Below are 21438 nucleotides of genomic sequence, written 5' to 3'. Positions count from 1 at the left end.
TGGTCAACGTGTTTAGGCACTCACTGACACACACGCACACACGCACGCACGCGCCTAATGTCACACATGACATACATGAACCTGAGCAGTTACACATTCCACAAAGATGGCCGATTTACAGAGATGTTTTATATTTTTCTGCCATTCTTTCTAAGCAGTTATGCCTTGGTCTCATTTTAGCCATTTCTTTTAAACAAACACACACACACATATACACGCAGACTTTTGGCATTTTAATCTGAATAGCAGCGCAGGTGACCTTCCATGTGAATCGCTGTCCTTTTCCCCCCAGGCCAACTTCACACAACGTGAAGCATAAATTTTCTTTACCTTTTTCTTCTATAGCGTCTGCAGCCGTGCAATCTATAAGCGCTAAACCTTTGTGAGGGCTTTTAACGTTGACCTCGGCAGAATGCGTCGACTCCAACATAAAGTACTTGCATTATGTTCGAGGCACTGCATGTTTGCAAGAGACAATTTCAAGGCATCATGATGGGAAATGTCACCAATAAATAGAAATACACAACTACAAAACATTCAAATAATAAAAATTAAATTAAATATATTTTAAAACGTAGTTCTTAAAATACAAGTTATTTTAATAATAAATAAAAATAATAAAAATAAATATTTAACACAATATAATATACAAATCAATATAATATTCAATATTATTAGTGATGCTAAAATTAAATATATGTAGTATTACAATTAAATATTGTATAATTTAATATATATTATTTAATAAATTATCTTGTCTCCATATTACATTCACGCAAGTGACCGCTAGGTGGCAGCACCTGTCCTGATGCTTTTGTTTACACACTTGATGTCCTTCCTTATAGGCAAGTTATGCAAGCTATATATACCTTTTGTGTGTATGCCATTTCATAAAGCATCTTAGTGTGCATTGACACCCCAAAAAATACTGCCCTGTGTGGAGGGGCTGCATGTAGTGCATATGCCAGAAACTGCCAGACAACGCGCAGAGGCCTTAAGACTTGGCTGTCTTAAGTTGGCAAGTCAGCAAACGGACAGGTCTTTCTTTGTAGCAGTGCTATCGATCCTAGCGCTCCTCTTCCTCCTCCTCCTCTTCCTCTTTTTTCTTTTCCTCCTCCTCCACCCACACTCCCCCATGCTTGCTATTCTTCATGTGCACCGTATACAACATAGCTCAAGATTCACCGCACACCTCGCCTTCCTACACCCGATGACTCTTTTTCTGGCTTTATGCTGAAGAAAATAAACAGTGTAGATGCATAGACCATGTCAAAATAATAATTAGGTATGACAAGAGGCCACTGACAGCTGATCTAAAAAATGGTCCAAGCCATTAACTGAAGTGTCAATAAAGCTAGAAATAAATATGTAATATACGTATGAGTCATATATGTATGATACTGTATATACATACGTATGTACATATATACACACAGAATCATTTAGAAAAGAGAGCATGGGTGGAATATGAATGCTGACATCCAATACCAAGATTGTTGAAAGAGGAGAAGATGGGTCAGTGTGTGTTTGCATGTGTATGTGTTAATCTTCACGTGAGCTGACCTCCAGTCTTGCCATCAAGGTCTAGAAAAGATGGATGCTAAAGTTACAACAGCAATGCTCAATTTCAATAAAGTAGGCCAACAAAGCAAAGATATAATCTCAAAACCTACACTGGTGCGATAGCGCGTATTAATTTTTATGCAGCGTGCCGCACGGCATATCTCCCGCCCGCAGAGATTGACGACTTTCTCATTTTACACATTGTGCGACAATTAGGGAGCTTGTGTGAATGTCCGTCCATCCATCCATCCATCCATCCATCCATCCATCCATCCATCCATCCATCCATCCATCCATCCATCCATCCATCCATCCATCCATCCATCCATCCATCCATCCATCCATCCATCCATCCATCCATCCATCCATCCATCCATCCATCCATCCATCCATCCAACCACCCACCCACCCACCCATCCATCCATCCATCCACCCACCCACCCACCCATCCATCCATCCATCCATCCATCCATCCATCCATCCATCCATCCATCCATCCATCCATCCATCCATCCATCCATCCATCCATCTTCTTCCGCTTATCCGGGGTCGGGTCGCGGGGGCAGCAGCTTCAGGAGGGACTCCCAGACTTCCCTCTCCCCAGCCACTTCATCTAGCTCATCCCGGGGGATCCCAAGGCGTTCCCAGGCCAGCTGAGAGACATAGTCTCTCCAGCGCGTCCTGGGTCGTCCTCGGGGTCTCCTACTGGGACATGCCCGGAACACCTCCCCATCTCATCTGGCTCCTCTCAACGTGGAGGAGTAGCGACTCTACTCCGAGTCTCTCCCGGATGACCGAACTTCTCACCCTATCTCTGAGGGAGAGCCCGGACATCCTGCGGAGAAAACTCATTTCGGCCGCTTGTATCAGGGATCTCGTTCTTTCGGTCACGACCCATAGCTCGTGACCATAGGTGAGGGTAGGAGCGTAAATCGAACGGTAAATTGAGAGCTTTGCCTTTTGGCTCAGCTCTCTCTTTACCACGACGGACCGGTACAGAGTCCGCATTACTGCCGACGCTGCACCGATCCGCCTGTCAATCTCGCGCTCCATCCTCCACTCACTCGTGAACAAGACCCCAAGATACTTAAACTCCTCCACTTGGGGCAGGATCTCGTCCCCGATCCGCATTCCACCCTTTTCCGATCGAGGACCATGGACTCGGATTTGGAGGTGCTGACCCTCATCCCGACCGCTTCACACTCGGCTGCGAACCAGTGATCTGGAGATCACAACCTGAAGAAGCCAACAGCACCACGTCGTCTGCAAAAAGCAGAGACGCGATGCTGAGGTCCCCAAACCGGACACCCTTAACGCCTCGGCTGCGCCTAGAAATTCTGTCCATAAAAATTATGAACAGAATCGGTGACAAAGGGCAGCCTTGGCGGAGTCCAACCCTCACTGGGAACGAATCCGACTTACTGCCGGAAATGCGGACCAAACTCTGGCATCGGTGATACAGGGACCGAACCGCCCTTATCAGTTGGCTCGGTACCCCGTGCTCCCGAAGCACCCCCCACAGAACCTCCCGAGGGACACGGTCGAACGCCTTCTCCAAGTCCACAAAACACATATGGACTGGTTGGGCGAACTCCCATGCACCCTCGATGATCCTGCTGAGGGTGAAGAGCTGGTCCACTGTTCCACGGCCAGGACGAAAGCTACACTGTTCCTCCTGAATCCGAGGTTTGACCTCCCGACGGACCCTCCTCTCCAGCACCCCTGAATAGACCTTACCAGGGAGGCTGAGGAGTGTAATTCCCCTGTAATTGGAGCACACCCTCCGGTCCCCCTTCTTAAAGAGGGGAACCACCACCCCAGTCTGCCAATCCAGAGGCACTGTCCCCGATGTCCACGCGATGTTGTAGAGGCGTGTCAGCCATGACAGCCCCACAACATCCAGAGCCCTTAAGAAATCCGGGCGGATCTCATCCACCCCCGGGGCCTTCCCACCGAGGAGTTTTCTAACTACCTCAGTGACTTCGACCCCAGAGATTGGAAAGTCCGCCTCAGAGTCCCCAGGCCCTGCTTCCACAATGGAAGGGGTGTAGGTGGAATTGAGGAGGTCTTCGAAATATTCTCCCCACCGACACACGACGTCCCGAGTCGAGGTCAGCAGCACGCCATCTCCACTGTAAACAGTATTGACGTTGCACTGCTTCCCCCTCCTGAGACGCCGGATGGTGGACCAGAATTTCCTCGAAGCCGTCCGGAAGTCATTCTCCATGGCCTTGGCAAACTCCTCCCACACCCGGCTTTTTGCCTCAGCAACCGCCGAAGCCGCGTTCCGCTTGGCCACCTGTCAGCTGCCTCTGGAGTCCCGCAGGCCAAAACGGCCCGATAGGACTACTTCTTCAGCTTGACGGCCTCCCTTACCACCGGTGTCCACCAGCGGGTTCGGGGATTGCCGCTATGACAGGCACCAATGACTTTACGGCCACAGCTCCGGTCGGCCGCCTCAACAATGGAGGCGCGGAACAAGGTCCACTCGGACTCAATGTCCCCTGCCTCCCCCGGGAGGTGGGAAAAGCTCTGCCGGAGGTGGGAGTTGAAGCTCTTCCTGACAGGGGATTCCGCCAGACGTTCCCAGCAGACCCTCACAGAGCGTTTGGGTCTGCCAGGTCGGACCGGCATCTTCCCCCACCATCGGAGCCAACCCACCCCCAGGTGGTGATCAGTTGACAGCTCCCCTCTCTTTGCCCGAGTGTCCAAAACATGCGGCCGCAAATCCGATGACACGACTACAAAGTCGATCATCAAACTGCGGCCTAGGGTGTCCTGGTGCCAAGTGCACACATGGATACCCTTATGTTTGAACATGGTGTTCATTATAGAAAATCTGTCTCGAGCACAGAAGTCCAATAATAGAACACCGCTCGGGTTCAGATCGGGGGGGCCATTCCTCCCAATCACGCCCTTCCAGGTCTCACTGTCATTGCCGACGTGAGCATTGAAGTCACCCAGTAGAACGATGGAGTCCCCAGAAGGAGCGCTCTCCAGCACTTCCTCCAGGAACTCCAAGAAGGGTGGGTACTCTGAGCTGCCGTTTGGTGCATAGACACAAACAACAGTCAGGACCCGTCCCCCCACCCGAAGGCGGAGGGAGGCTACCCTGTCGTTCACCGGGGTGAACCCCAATGTGCAGGCGCCCACCCGGGGGGCAATAAGTATACCCACACCTGCTTGACGCCTCTCCCCGTGAGCAACTCCAGAGTGAAAGAGAGTCCAGCCCCTCTCGAGAGGGCTTGTACCGGAACCCAAACTGTGCGTGGAGGCAAGTCCGAGTATATCTAGTCGGAACTTTTCTGCCTCGCACACCAGCTCGGGCTCCTTTCCAGCCAGAGAGGTGACATTTCATGTCCCAAGAGCCAGCTTCTGCAGCCGGGGATCAGACCGCCAAGGTCCCTGCCTTTGGCCGCCGCCGAGCTTGCACTGCACCCGACCCCTTTGGCCCCTCCCACAGGTGGTGAGCCCATGGGAAGGGGGACCCACATTTCCTTTTCGGGCTGTGCCCGGCTGGGCCTCATGGGCGAAGGCCGGCCACCAGACGCTCGCCTTCAAGCCCCGCCTCCAGGCCTGGCTCCAGAGGGGGGCCCCATTGACCCGCGTCCGGGCGAGGGAAATCTGTGTCCATATATCTTTTTCATCATAAGGGGCTTTTTGAGCCGTGCTTTGTCTGGCCCCTCACCTAGGACCCGTTTGCCATGGGTGACCCTACCAGGGGCATGAAGCCCCAGACATGGCTCCTAGGATCATAGGGGCACGCAAACCCCTCCACCACGATTAGGTGACAACTCATGGAGGGGCTTGTGTGAATGTGTAAAAAAAAATAAAAAGTGAAAATGTAAGAGGAAGGTAGAAGTCGTGCTTTGACGTATGAACAGGATAGCAAGAGGAATGTAGCCGACTGGTGTCAAGGAACTACGTTTGAGTGAATCATCTTGACTGATAGATGAACATCTTTGTATGGAGGGGCGGGGCTAACTTTAGCCTGGGTTGGTGGTGGATGGTTAAATGCTACAGGGCCAAGTATTGTAAAAAATGTTCTTCCTAAAATTCATCTTACATTGTACAGTCTATTCTTTTGATTAATCGGTTATCGGATCTTTATGCCAAATATTAAAACCGGTCCAAAAAACCCCCATCTATCTCGGCCTACCTTAAACATTTGATAAATATTAGCCTATGAGTTTCAAAGCTCAGTCCCAGTTCCTGTTGACACATTTCTCGACCAAGGTGTAAAATGTCCCACTTTTCCCGAACTGGCCACGTTGCATGTTGATTATATAAGTAAGCAGCCGATGGCTTATGAAAGCTGCACTTTCACCCCTGCTGGTTAATAACAAAAGCACCGAGATATGTGGTACCCAAAGCAACGCCCAATCGGTGTCACACTCGCAATTTCAAGAAGGCTTTGTCTGAAATCAAGCTACGAATTACATGGTAAGACCTGAGGTTATCCCTTAATCAATAGCAAACGTCCCCCGCCATCCTTTCAGCCAATCAGAGGGGAGCAGACGGTAGGCGACCGCATTGTTTACACTCCTTGTCGTGGGTTAGATGTGTGTGTTGGTTCTGGGCGTGATTGCTGATTTCACTCTGCTCTCCGTGTGTGTGTGTATGTGTGAGAAAGCTAATTGCAGCTGTTTGTTTTCTTGCCGCGCAGTTAGTGTAGCGGGGATTTCGTCAAACTCAAAGTGTGATGAGCTGAGAGATAAATAAACACGGAGAAAATCAGGATCAGCCCTCTCAACAACCAGGAGCTTCTTGGCTTGAATCTTGTTTTCTACATTCAGTTAGTTTTATTTTGTTTTTAGTTATTTTTAGTTCAATTTTTGGGTACGGATATTCTGATTGATTTTATTATGAAAACTAGTATCAATGACATGGTGTTAAAAATGAGAATTTTGACAAATGGTACAACTACATGTCAACTAAAGGACTGTACTCGCGGGCATCTATTCTTTATCCTCTGCATAAAACAATATACAGTCGTGTGTCTCCATGTTTATAATATACTGACCTCTGGTGGCCAGAGTGAGCACACCAGGAGGAGCGCAATGTGTTGGGTGTGAAACGGCACACGCAGGCATGCCGCTTATAATTAATACAGAACAGCAAAGTTGAATTGCAGCCATTTTCTTTTTCAATTACCCACCGAAAATTAAATCTCCCAGTGAGCTACACAAACATCCTAGCCGTTATACACCCCCACCACACACACATTCGTAATAATTGCCGCCGGCGCCGGCGGTCGATTATTTGCAAAATGGAATGCTTGATTTGTGATTGCCGTCTGTCTCGTAACGCCTCACCTCTCTGCAAAAAAGACCTCGCTTCCTCCTTAAGATGCCTGACTCGTTTTTTGTTTGGTTTTTTCCCCCCCCTTCCACAAGCTGCGTGCTCAATCTGCTGAAATAATTCTGTGATGACGACAAACAGAACAGAGTTCTGTTAATAAGAAATAAACGCCTCAACTCAAATACATGTCGGGTGCCATCTGCAGTTAAGTAACGGTAAACTGAAGCACTATAACTTGATTTTTTTTTCCTTTAGTGCGTCCCACTGGTCATCTAAAAAGAAGACGCTCGCACGGCAGGCAATTAAGTGCACAATATGGCGCACCCATGCATATACGAGGGCGACTCCCCGCAATTACGGCAACATTAAAGGGATTAGACCGCAACCCCCAATTCCTCAGGAGGCCCATCGGAGGCCAGCGGGACGGAAATAAAAGTAGGATGCAACGCCGCACCACGCACGCAAGAGAACATTCAGCGAGGATGGCAGGAATCATAAACGAGCGCAGAGCGGAGGAAGAGCGCATGATACGAGTGGAACCTCCAGGCGTCGAGGTGACTACATCATCGCTAACACACACACGCACCCCCCCACACACACACGCACCCCCCCCCACACACACACATGCACACACACACACGGATGGATGGATGGATATGGATATGGATGGATGGATGGATGGATGGATGGATGGATGGATGGATGGATGGATGGATGGATGGATGGAGCTAAAGGTTTTTTTCCATAGACAGCCTCGCTCAACATGACTGGGCACGTTCAGCTAATTCGCTGTGTTGACGAGCAGCCCGATGAACTATTGATCAGCTCTCTGACAGTGTGTGTGTGGGTGTGTGTGTCTTTAATGATGTGTTGGCTCACCACAGGAGGGCACACCGTGCGAGCCTGCTAGAGCGGCAGAGGGCACGGCGTCACATCAAGGTCAAAGGAAGGCTGGCGGTGCAAAATAATAGCGCGCGCACACAAGCACGCACGCACGCGCACACACACATATGCATTAGCGCTCGGTGTTTAATGTTTTTGACGTTGTTCTCCTCCAATGGCTTTGCCATGCAATGATTTATCTGTGCGCCGGGGTTCCATGAAGAAAAAAAACTGGTTTATTCCTGTCACGCCCACGAGTGTCAAATTATTTGAGAAGTGAATTGCTGCTCTGTATGAAATATAAAATACATGCTGATGACAAATCTCAAGTCTATTCAAAAGAAATGTAATTATTAAATGTTCGATGGGGATATCTTGTCCGTTTGAGTGTTTAACTGACTTTTTAGCATGAAAAAGTTCGATACAAACAAAAGTGTCAAATATGAATCATATGAGGATGATTCTTGTCATTTTGGATACAGAAGGCTCGCTCCTTTAAATACATCAAAGTTGCTCTCGTTACCTTTTGGTGATAAGGCCACGGTGCATTCTAGACTCGCTTAATTGGCCGGCAATATTGTTCCCCGTGGCGCGCTTGAGCCCATTTAGTCCCGTTGCTATGGAAACGTATACGCATCCAGCCTTGTTTTATTACCTCCCGGACACTTTTAATCGTTTGCCATAGGAGACCGCTGTCGGCATTTCCTCTCTTCGCCGTACACCCGCGCAATTAATGCAGCAAAGAACTTTCCGACTTCAGGCAACGTCACTTTTGCAAAGTCTTTGGGAATATTATAGTTTTGCGGTACGACGGCCAAAACTCGATTATAATAATAAAACGTATGCCTTGAGTCCTTCTCCATCGATCGCGTGAGCGATTGATCGGTGACGGAACGAAGCAGCATTGGCGGCAGATGAATTTCTACTGATCACGCGCAAGTGGCGACTTGTGGACTGTCGGAATGTTCTGCGTTTTTTTTTTTTTTTATTGCTAGTAAGCAGAACGCTTCTGGGTTCCTCACTTCCAATTCTATCGGTCGGCGAGGACTCGGATCCACTAATCTCATCGCCAACGGATGAGGAACACTTCCCGACTCTCAAAGTACTCCATTAGCGCAACAAATCAGGTCAGGCCGGGAAGCGGCGGATCGCGAAAAGAAATCGTTTCCTGGAGCCGAGTGGGAAAACAAAAACGTTGCGATGACACGGTTCCTCCTAATCCGCACTCCCTTTTCCAGAGGGCGCTTCTTTTCGTCTTTTTCTACTTTTTGCGCCCCGGCATGTTGAATTTCTTTCCTTCCACCTCACCCGGGAACACTTTACTGGGCTGCCGTGAGAAATCACCCCCGCATCGCTGGAGACGTTTCGCCCTCCCCCGGCAGCGCCGGAACGTTAGCCGCCTCTCCTTTCTGAAATCTCTCCGCCGCCGCGCTCCACCATTACACCAAAAGCCGCTGTTTTTCAAAATGGCTGCCGTGGAGCTGCGAAGCGTCTGCATACAGATTAGGATTACGGAGATGCAGCGAGTTTTCGTTTGGGGGTGGAGGGGTCTGGCAATTTTAGGGGTTTGTGGTTATGATTCAGCCGGTCTGGCCTTGCCGTCCATATTATCGACGGCGTGTTGGGGGGGGGGGGGGGGGTGCAGGCTGCGCATGATTGTGGAAACTGCCAGCTGCAGCGTCCGCAATCAGGATCAAACCAGTTTTGTGTGTGTGTGTGGGGGGGGGGGGGGGGTTGTGGGGGGGGGGGGGGGGGTTTAGGAGTGGCAGGAGGATGGAAGTAAATGCGGATTTTTGTCAAGGCGAGCCACGACACTGGCCAAACGTCCTGGCGCCTCGTCGGCTCATTAATAATTCATCAGGCGTGCGTGGCGCTTTTTTCTTCCAGGTTTTAACCCTTTACGCATCATTTTGCGACATTCACTTTTTTACTATTTTGATTAAGCACTAGGAGCACTACCTTAATTTGTTTAAATCAAAGTCTCAGGCTGATTTTGACACGATAAATGCCATAAGAAGGCGCCAAAGCACCACTTTTATCACGTTGTGCCTCCTCGCTACTTTTTCCTCATTCGGATTATGTAGCAACGTGTGTGGACCGCAGATAAAACACACAAACGCAGTAGCAAAATGTAGCTAAAATCTACGGGGGTGGGGTGGGGGTTCTCGGCAAGGACGGAGAGCGGTTCGCGGCGCCGGACTGCGGTCATCAACTGGCCCGCTGGTGCGGGAAGACAAACACCTGCCGCGTGGCTAGTTAAAGCAGAGCGATGGAAGTGGAGGAACCAAGGTGGGACGAAGGGGGAACCGTAGCGCGGAACACAATTAGCCGCTGCATGTGTTCTACTCCGGCAAAATTGCATTAGGTTTCTTTTTTTTACATTTAATTTAGATGGGCTGAAATGAAACGGAGGAGGGATGAGCGCAAACTGATATGGGAATGTTGCACGCGGACTCGGTGGCCGGTAATAAGAGTTCAAAATATTGTTTTACAGTAATATAATCTGGTCGTGAGCAATCCAGAATGAAATTTTACTTTGAACGCTTGCAAAGCCAGACACATTCAAAGTCACAGATACTGTAATTGGAATGTGAGGATAGCAACACAATTGGTCAGGCACAATATTATTATGTTTAATAAAGCAAAATAAATTTGTATTCAATTACTTGATTAATCGATGGGATAACTGAATTTTCTTTCTGCCTTGTGCCTGTCCGTGCAGCGCTTTCCTCTAATAACTGTGTAATGGGAGTGACTTATGTCTTTAGTGCCGTTGATTTGTTTCTGGGGGTGAGATTATCTCGATGGGACAGATTTAAGCGTAAACCCTTCGCAAACCGCAAGCGCTGCACTTCAGTCCCTGGTTGGGATTTGAGCCAGGTCTAATCAGATTAAAGCAATGTCCCCCCCCACTCCACCTACTTCCTCCCTCTCGCCTCCTTTTTGGAGCAACATAGCACATTGCTCTCTCAGCCACATGAGACCAAAGACATCTTTTTTTTTCTACATTGTAAATTTGTACGGTATATTTATACGTATGGTTATAACATTGACACACCGCCCCTAATCATTAGCCAGCGCTCTCTTTAACATAATGCTAACACTCTATTCAAAACACTAATGAAAGGCTGACGATTAGGATTGGTGATTCTTTTTTTTTTTTGCCAAATGACCTCCATTGGTAGATGAGATGAGCAGCGAGGTTTTCTGACTGCTAATAAAGCCCCCGTCCGAGGGCGACCTGGATCCTTCACAATGAACACTGCCAACAATGGCGGCTGACTGATGGTTCCACGCGCCTTTTGTGCCCACGCCACAAAAGCATCCCATCAAAGGGCGGCCCCGGATCATACACTCGACACAAATCAATCACTTTTCCTCCGGCCTGGGTGGCGAGTGGAATTAACCCCAATCCCGCTGCCCCCCCCCCTTTGTTTTTCATTTACAAAACAGAATGGTGCAACGCGAATGAGCGTGAAGGTGCACTATGACAGAAAGCGCTGTTGTCGGTCACACACTGAAATTTAGCCTCTCTCTGTCTCTATTTTGTCTAGAAACACACACGTAACATTATAGTAGGGTCCTTTTGAATATTTTTTACATACTATTATTATTATTATATTGCTAAAATGATATATTCGCTTTACCTTTGGAGCTTAGCTTAATGCTAACAAGCAATGCAAAATGCCACAGTTGTGCTAACAACTAGCAATGATTCTTTTTTGATCCTCCACTTGCATCTACTCGGTGGATCAGAGCTCACTTCACTGTCGCAAGTGAGATGCAAGCCGCCCCCAAAAAAACAAAAACAAAGGTGGCCGCCACGGGTCGGGGTTATCTGTGTGACAAAGCAACTTTCCCCCCCGTGCGCCATCCATTTTCATGAGGCGGCGAGCGGTTGGTGACCTTCCGGGGGCGGAGGGCTCCAGCTGGACGCACACCTCCACGTTGACTCATTGCGCGTCCCGCCCTATTGTGTGCGACGCGTGGCCATTGTTCCGACATACACGCTCCTGTCAGCCATTTCGCTGCTAGTTGACCTTATTAGTTTAGGCGGATGCATAAAACATGACACGATCGGAATAAGACCGACTGTTGGATTTGTCGTTAAGAAGACAAACTGAGTGTTGTTGCTGGTGTGATAAATTGAAATGGATTGTACGTGATCTCAATATATCAAGAGACGATGATTCACATTTAATAAAAAGCATCCAGATGATGAAATATTCTAACAGTATGAACCGAATGTCTATGAGTCGCCCCTCCCCCCACACATCCTCGCGGGCATCCTCCAGTGAGGTTGAGAAGGGGTGGCGGGCTGGTTTGTATGGCAGCGCGTGGAAGGAAGTAGTTGTTGGCTGACAAGATGCCGAGACAGAGGTGATGATACTCGATAATTGAGGTGCAACCCTGTCACAGTCGACCTGCGGCTAAACCTCAGTGACAAGCCCGCCGGGGCTCACATGCGACCGCGCGGGTCCTCCTGCGTCGCAACATGTCGAGAGACTTTTGTACAATTAATGACAATTAATCGTGTTGTGTCATAATTGGTCACTTCCACGACAAGTGTAGTGATTGTCGTATAGTTGTGCTGCTTGTAGCGTACCTTCTCCTAAATTGTCAGTACAGCATTTTTCTAAAGTCTCGACATGTCGCTAATCTGCTTTCCTCGCTTGTGCGCCGCAAACGTGCAATTTGAAAGGATTTTAATACATGTATAATCTGCTCGAGTAAGATTAGGCGGCCTCGATTTGGAACAAATCTGCAGGAGACAAAAGGGAACATCTGCATGGTCTCGCTTTTATCGGACTCCATTTTGGGATGGAAGCGCATCGCATCCATATTTGCACAATTAAACGTGAATTAAGGCGTGACCGCAGCTGCAATTTTTTGTCGTTGACTTTAAAGTAATAAAAGATGAGTTGATTAATTAATGACACATTCCAGAGGTGGTATGAATTTTTTAAGACTAGTTCGGACCAGAATAGCCAAAGCAAGGAAGGCTAACCGCTATGCTCTCTTCCACAACCAAGGTTTTGTACTCTCGCACCTGCGCAGAAAAATGAAGACTGCGTCGCCTTTTTAGCTCGTCATTTCCCTTCGTCTGTCATCAACTCACAAAGACAAGAAGACAAAGAATGACATCGATGAAAAGTAGCAAACTCAACTAAATTGAAAATACTGTGCAAGTATATTCTCGGGAGATGGAGTATAATTTAAAAAGCATTGCATGGAGCTGAAATGACAATGTTCCCATTTGCCCTTCAAAGCGGGCCGGCAGCAGGTGTATATGTGTGTGTGTGTGTGCGTGCGTGTGTGTCCCATCTGCTCTTTTAGCCAGGCAAGCAGCATGAAGCCGAACTCTGACCCTTCAGGATTACACCTCGCACGCACGCATGCACGCACGCACGCACGCATGCACGCACGCACGCACGCACGCGCACACACACACACACACACACACACACAGAGGAATCAACTTTTCGTGGTGGCCATTTCTGGCTCCGACACAAGCAATCATGGCAAAACCGGCATGATGGCCTCGGCCACGCCCCTCACCAGAGAGATGATGATGATGCCTAATCTGGGATTACGCCTCTCCGGGATTAGGACATGATGATGCGCAGGTTTGCCTTCACCTCCAATCCCCAAACGGCTCACACGATGGTGGCTCGATCTAAGGTCACACAAAAAAAAGTCCATTCAACCAAGTTGTCCAACATAAATTTTCTTTTCTGCGAGTTTTCGCGACAATTCTCCAGAGGTGACACATTAGTGTTGGCAGCAGGCAATCAGATGAAGAAAAAAAAACATAAGCAACCCCGATACCGCCCACACGTCATGCACAACAAAAAGTGAGCACGACACAGCAGGCGAGCTTCAAACTTCCCAGAAAATGTTTTTATTTGCAAATCTCTTTGCCACCCAGAAGAAATCACGTTGACATATTTTTCTTCTTCGGAGCCAGCGGAACAAAGCAAGAATAATAAAAAGCGTGTCTGCAATGATTCCCGACAGAATCCCCTCGTCTGCTGTAAAAAAGCGGCGGGTTTTGATTTGGAGGTGACACGTTTCAGGCTTGAGTGAGTTTACGGCGAGGTTATGTCGCTGCGCACAAGCGTGGGAGAGAGATGGGGGGGGGAGATAACAAACAGTAACGCTCAAATATTCACACAGGAGCGCCGCGCAAATTAGCGTCTCGGAGTCAGTGCGTCATTACGGTAAAAGTATTGAACATTAGATGGTGCAGATAGTTGTTATTGGGGGGGGGCTAATGAGTGATGAGACACTCTACTTTTGTTTAGTTCTCGAGGTCATTACTTTAAATCATCAACCATCAAAGTTTGCATGTTGTTATTACTTTGAGGGCTAACAAATTAAACCCAATAACAACAATATCGTCTACATTTGAGAGTCACACATAGCAGACTTGCCAGGGAAAACAAAACAGGAAGTAGAAAGCTAGCAGAATAAAAGCAGGTAACAGTGCTAACATGAAAGCTAGCTCGCGCAAGGTAAGCGTCGCTGTTTACTTATTTAAAATGAGGCATTATTTTCTCCCAAATTTTTGCCACTGATGACTTTTTTGTGTCAGGCTGACTTCCGGTTGTTGCGACAGGCCGATTAGTTAAACACGTCATTCAGTCTTTTTGTGTTTTGGGTCTACTTGTGCGTCCCTAATGCAATTTGACTTCTTGGTTCAATTGTGTAGAAAGCAGCTTTTCGCGTCCAAGAAAAAGCTTTTAAAGTGTCACCTTGCTCTCGCCAAAAAGCCTTTTAGACAGAGTGTGAACACGACTTTTCCCAGGCGGGATTCATTCAGGCGGGATAGTCAGCAATCGGTAGCCTTCACCACGCAAACACAATAGCTTGTTCTTTCGGCTTTTAAGATATACAGGAAGACAATAGTCACATTGAGTGTTTCTGAAAGAAAAAAAATAATAAATTGAATTAAGATTTCAAATTATTTCATTAATACAAATAAATTATAATTACATTTTATAAACTTTTTAGAACCTATTTTTATCTTTAACTGTATTTATTAAATTAAAATGAATTGAATATTTAAATTAATTAATTTACACAAATGAATTATAATTAAATTTTATAAATTTTTCAACCCTATTGTTATTTTTAACTGTATTTATTTAAAAAAAGTACTAGAGGATCATTCATATTTAAAAAAGAAACATGACAGGCAAAAATATTTTGGTTGCTTATCATCATGGTTACTGTTGAAAATGCCAGCGTGGCAGGAAACGAACAGGGGATGAAAATTAAATTGAACCCCCCAAAAAAGAACAAGCAATAAATAATGCATGTGTGCCCGTTGTCTATAGATTAAGTGTGAATATTCATTCATCGGCATCCCCTTTGGGAGCTGCATGCATATTCATGCGGTGGCGCGTCACACGTGGACTCATAGCAGTAAATAAACAGTGCGAAATATGACACATGCTTATTCCTTCGAAAGACTAGCAGGCATTTATGTACGAAGAAGGTTGGACTCAAGGGAGTGACCATTCCGCCCAGCATTGCACCATTAAGTGAAAAGTCACCAGAGCAGGGAAAGCCCATTAGCCTTTGAGAAGACGACAACGAAGAAGAAGGGGGCACGGGGGGGAGGGGAAATGATTAGTCTGATTGGATAGAGTAGAGCTAGGTTGCTTAGGTCAGGACTAATCAACGTCAGGATAGGGAAGGTGCATAACGAGAAAGAAAAGAAAGATGCCATCAAACACATCCATTCATTTTCTAGAGAGCTTTTTCTCATTAGGGGGGTTGGCTGAGTTGGACTCAAGTTGATTTAGGGGCAAGAGGTGGAGTACACCTCTGGTTGTCTGTCAATTGTAGTAAAAAAAATTGAAAAATAAAAAGTGGAAGCTTAGCTTCTCGAGCTACTGCAAGGTACCACACCATTCATTTTGAATGTGTGGTACACCATTCATTTTGAATGTGTGGTACACCATTCATTTTGAATGTGTGGTACACCTTGGACTAATAGTCATTTGAGCTAGCCTTGAGTTAGTTTCTCAAGCTACTGCAAAGTACCACACCATTCATTTTGTGACAAAAAAGTCCATCAAAGAAAACAACAAGTGCATGTTTTTAAGAATCTGGGCTAAGGCATAATTGCGCTACTTCTCGGAACTAACATGAATATTCATGGCTCCCCGAAATAGTTGTGTGGAAAATAATGAGTTTATTAGCATTTGTTTATTTGTCCATGCATAAAAACGACTAATGAGAAGGCATTAACGAGCGCGCCACTCTAGGGATTCCCTGAATTCCTTGCTTTAATTAAAAAAAAACTACTAATCATAATGAAGTAGGGTAAATGTTCAGGCGCAGACCCTCGGAAACATTGTCTCGGAGGGAAAAAAAAGTAGCAATTATAACACATACAGTGAGTTGACATTTGGGCTGCGGAGATATTTGGCCTTATCACACCCGGCGTAACGAAAGGTCAATGGGCTCCTCACCATTGACTGCTGTGAAAATGTTCCTTCAGGCTTGTTTTGGCAGATTACACGTCAGTTGACCTGATTTATCACCTTGATGCGGTGTGAAGTTGAAATCACAGGAGAGCCGGGCAACCACGTTTATCTTTGACACTTGGTAGCAAACTTGCTAATAGCTTTAGCTAAATCTGCTATTGTGTTCATTGTTTTAATTTACAACTACCGTTTTTTTTCCATGTATAATGCGCAAAATTTAACTAATTTATTGTCCTAAAATCTGGGGTGCGCATTATACATGGGTACAATTTTATTTATTTATTTATTTATTTTTTATCCGGATATCATACGGAGGCCGCCATTACAGATGCGCTTTCTTCTCTACTGTTCACTTCAAACACGCTCCATACGAACACAATGCTCTCGTATCAGACGCTTGCTCGATCACCTGCTCGTTTGCTGTCACAATGTACCCTACACAAATCCGAAACATTTCTTCGCTATCGAGTTTGCTAGCGCATGCGCAGTGATACCGACCGGCAGAATAACATCCGGTTGTTCCCAAAGATGATCTTTTTTCTGAAATAATTTTACGTTTACGGACTTAAGTAGGAGTCAGAATTTGGGTGTGTACAGGCTTTTTTCCAGCATCAACATGCCATTTTTAGGGTGCGTATAATACATGGGGGTGCATTATACACGGAAAAAACGGTATATATGCAGTTTTCATTTTTATTTTTGTTACACCGTATCCACAATGATGATCCAGTAAGTGAGAGCTGAGGCACGGAAGGCGCTAATGCTCGAATCTTTGTGTTTAGCGGATACAGAAGCGTAACGAAAGCGTGTGAATGAAGGAGAGTGCTTCTATATATTAGCCTGCTGAGACGCTAACCACCGCATTTGCACAACATCTCAAACATTTCTTTTAACGCGCACCCAATAAGCGGCAGAGGAGACGCTAAGCAGAGATGCTATGATGTTTTTCTGTAATGGCTGCCGCATGCTGTAGCAAACACGCATGGCGGCATGTTCGCACCGACTCGCTGCTCCCATCGACTGCAAGGAAAAGTGCAACCTTTCCCTTGGGCCTTAATTGTGTTCAATTTGCCAAGCTGGGCCTGAAACCATTGGAGGGTCTGGGGGTGGGGGGGCTGCAAAAGCTCTCTGACCTATTTATCAGTGCAGCTTTTTGCTTATGTTGCCTGAATCTCAAGCAACGAACGACAAGAGCGAGCGAGCGTGACACACAAAGCGGTAAAGCGAGCGAGAGAAAAAGAGCTAACAATGGTGTATACATACAGTATGTACGCACTCTGACACGTTTACTTTGGTTATTAGAAATGTGTAAAAATATGACAACATTTTATGACATATTTTACATCAGAAATATTTATTTGCTAGCAATAGCAAATCTGACCACACAGAAAGACATTCCACGTGTTTAATATATTTTTTTCCCAGTGATTATAATAAACAGTTAAAAACAATTCTTATAAATTTGAATAATTTTACTTCACATTTTCAGAAAAACTTATTTTATTTTCAAACTAAAGGTAATAATTCATAGTGGATATTTTGCATAGTAAAATTCTGGTGAATTGTTTGACATGCCGCTGCTAGCTTAATGCGAACATGATAAAACAGAATAATGACATTTCCATTCATTACAATTGAGGGAGAAGATTTGAGAAGTGCCGTATCTTGATGCACCACCCACATTACTCATGTTTTATGTTAAAATTTGCCTCAAAATAAGCTTTCACAAAGTGCCTGGAAGAAATCAATTCGCTTTATTTCCTACAGGGAAACATGCCCAACATTTCTACTGTACTTTCTATTTTTAGCACAAATGATTGTGGTTGCGTGTACACTAACACACCGCCGCCACCGTCTGCTTTTACCTTGCCTGTAAGCGAGAGGAGGATGTCAGGCTCCATTAGCGAGCCGCCATCCGCTTGGTAACGGACGGAGGGTTCGCGGCGGGCTTGTGAATTAAGGGTCAGGCCTCGACGCAATACCGCCGTTGTCGTCTCCTTAATGAGAGGTGATGGTGAGGCCAGGCACCCCCCCTCGTCCCTCTGTACCGCTACGACAGTACCATAACCACCGCCACATTACCTTCCTCATTTGCTTGGCAGTTAGCGTCAACACTAGCGGGAGATCGTTCTAAAGCGACATGAAAAGATTTTATCAGCATGGCAGAGAATCAGAAATAGAATATACGTTTTGGGACAGATCAAAAGATGTACACTTCCTCAAAATTTGTGCTCCCAGACAATGTCCCAGAATGCTCCACATTTTTTTTTAACACACAATTTCCTGAAGAATATAGAAGACAATTTTTTTGGTTGCCGCAACAATATTTGTTGTCAGTCATACTTCCGTGCGCGACCAAGTTACAACGTAGTGGCTCGGTTTGAAAATGGCCGCACAGCAGCTTTCCCGGCCACGCCTGGCGTACGCTGTACATCGCGCAGAGACCTCCTCGGAATGTCACGGAATGTCAGCTGGACACGGGGAGGAGCAGATAAGAGCTGCAGTAGCCAGGTTATCCTCCACACTCCCCCCCACTTAGCCTGCTAAAACTAATGGCGAAAAATGACAAGCTGAGGGATTTGAAGCCTCTAAAGGGCCTCTGGGAGCTGATTAGTATGCACGCACGCACACACACGCACACACACATTCGCACAAACTTCACAATCTTTCTGACCTGCGCCGTTATACATGCGAATGTGCTGCGCAGGCATTTTCCCATTTCTTTATGGTGTCCCCTCCCAACCCCCATCGCTCTCCATCATGTATGTGCGCCAACCCCCCGCCTGACAGAAATCTCAGCCCCCCTCCCCTCCCCTGCAGTGAGCGCCAAGGGGGAGAGAAATTAATTGAAATGTGAACCACAACGCAGGAACGATTAAGTAGGCAAATTGCAGTTGTCACGTAATCGGGGGGCCGAAAAACGGTGGCCGAAGCAGATGAAGGGGGAAAAGAAGACCGATGCTGAGCTTTCCTATATCCATTTCATTCGCGTGAGTTCTTCCCAACGTGGCTCCAGCCATCCCTGCCTGAGCTTTTGAGCGTGTCACATAGGGATAAAATATTAAATGTAACACTCGATGTTAGATGCTAACGTAGCGATCGATGTCGTAGCAATTTCATGACGCTCATCTGCCTAGCATAAATATGTGGTTGCTATAAACTGGACAAGTTAATCTTTGAAAGAACCCAAAATGGGCCAAGTAATCTTAAAATGTGCCCCAAAAAATGTCCGAAAGGTTCCACGCAAGCTATCAGCAAAGCCTTGACCGGAGGCTATCGCAGCGACCAGACGACTCAATAAGAGTGAAGGATGCTCTTGTTGAGAACCGAGACCGTCTCGTAATAGACTCCTCCGTGCTGCGAAAATGCCATTTACGTTTCGGAGACGTGTGCTTTGGCGCCGCTTTTGCTGCCTCCACGCACACACACGCAAACACACAGATGTGAGTGCACACCGAACCGGGCCCTGATCCGTCATAATTAGACGGGATGAAAGCAATCCTGGTGACTGACAGCAATAAATCGTCAGAGCTTTCCGAGTCATCTTGAAGAAAAACCTCAAGGGTTCCGTTCCACATGTTTCACGTGTGAGTGTGTTTTTATTGTACTCATTTTTAACCGCATTTAGACAAGTGTCATGGATGCAGGAGCAGATACAACGCGTGACAAGGCAAATGTGTGTGTGTGTGTGTGTGTGTGTGTGTGTGTGTGTGTGTGTGTGTGTGTGTGCGTGTGTGTGTAACAGATAAAACAGTTTTTGGTTTTTTATATTGTTTTGTTTTTTTCCTCCTCTCCTCGCCTCATTTTTCCTCCCAGCCAACACTGTAAGAGCACGTCCAGCAGGATGACGGTGGCCTGCCATCTGTGCAGGTATCCCGCATGCAAGCATTTACTGTTTGTGTGTGTGCGCGTGTGTGTGTATTTGCGCACGTGCAGCATTAGCCATCTATCACGACATTAATAGTAACATTTCATTTTACATTTGTTATACAGAAATTGTATATCTTATTTCTATTTTTTCCTTATATTTGATCTCATATACTTTATTAGTTGGTAATCTCCATTTATTAGTATTCATTATGATGTGTGTGTATTTTTGTTAAAATTGTTACCTCATCTCCATTTTAAAAGTAGCGTTTATTATTTCTATTTAATCATTTGTATTTTACTTTCATTGGTAAATTTTAAAGAAACATATGAATGTATTTTATTCTACATATTATGTACGATGTGTTAAAGCATGCAGATTTATTACATTCCATTTTTTTACTGTAGAGATTAATTTTTAAAATTTTGCAATTTTCTTAGCAAATTGTATATTTTCTTTTAAATTTGTTATAGTGTAGTTATATAATTGTTAAATTATGTTTTTACATTTCCAGCCCAAGAAATATGACAGCGTCCACTCCTGTCCAACTTGAGCAGCTCTTAGATCTTAGCAGTTAGCGTGAAAGTAGCTCTGCAGACAAATGTTGCCGAAGCCGATCAATAATGCAGTTTCATTTAAATAAACATAAGACAGGCGCCGTCTAATTGATGGAAGCTCATCTGCAATTTGTCAGCGAGCTCTTTGATGTCGCTATGAATATTTCCTTTTTGGCCAAATGAGCCCCCTCGCTCGATTAGCGGCGTATTGTGGCAGCTGCCGCCAAACCCGTCGTCCCCTCCCCCCACGCCCCTGCGTGCGTGTCCCCTACCGGTGTCGCCGTTTGCTTATCGAGAGCACGCTCGACCGTCGTCAGATTAAAATCGTTTGCCGCGCGGCGAGGACAATGAGAGGCCGTAAAACGGATGCGGAGCAACATGAAAAATAGCAGGGAGGGTCCGGAATATCTGATGTATCTAATCTACATACAAGCAAACTGATCAAATGCTTGGGCAATTTCTCAGGTCGTATATCAAACACAACACGACAGGAACACAGAATCAATATCAGGGGGGGTGTTACGCCCGGGAGCGCTAACGCTAAGCGCTAGTAAACGGCAAGGAGGGAAATAAAAACGCACGCGTCGTCGCAACGGCAGCTCGTGACCCAATTTCACACGGATGCATAATTCAGCCATCTTCCCAAAGAGAAACTATTTAACAAATCCGACTCGCAGCGGACTCCCGTTATGACAGATGCTGCTCGGTTTAGGCGACCTCAATAAGTCAAGTCCATCGATGCGAAACGCGCATTTATACGGTTTAAAGA

This window comes from Syngnathus typhle, linkage group LG19 (assembly GCF_033458585.1).
Source record: "Syngnathus typhle isolate RoL2023-S1 ecotype Sweden linkage group LG19, RoL_Styp_1.0, whole genome shotgun sequence".
In the NCBI taxonomy this organism is placed as follows: domain Eukaryota; kingdom Metazoa; phylum Chordata; class Actinopteri; order Syngnathiformes; family Syngnathidae; genus Syngnathus; species Syngnathus typhle.
The sequence above is the reverse complement of the archived record's forward strand: the minus strand, read 5'-3'. Positions refer to the sequence as shown.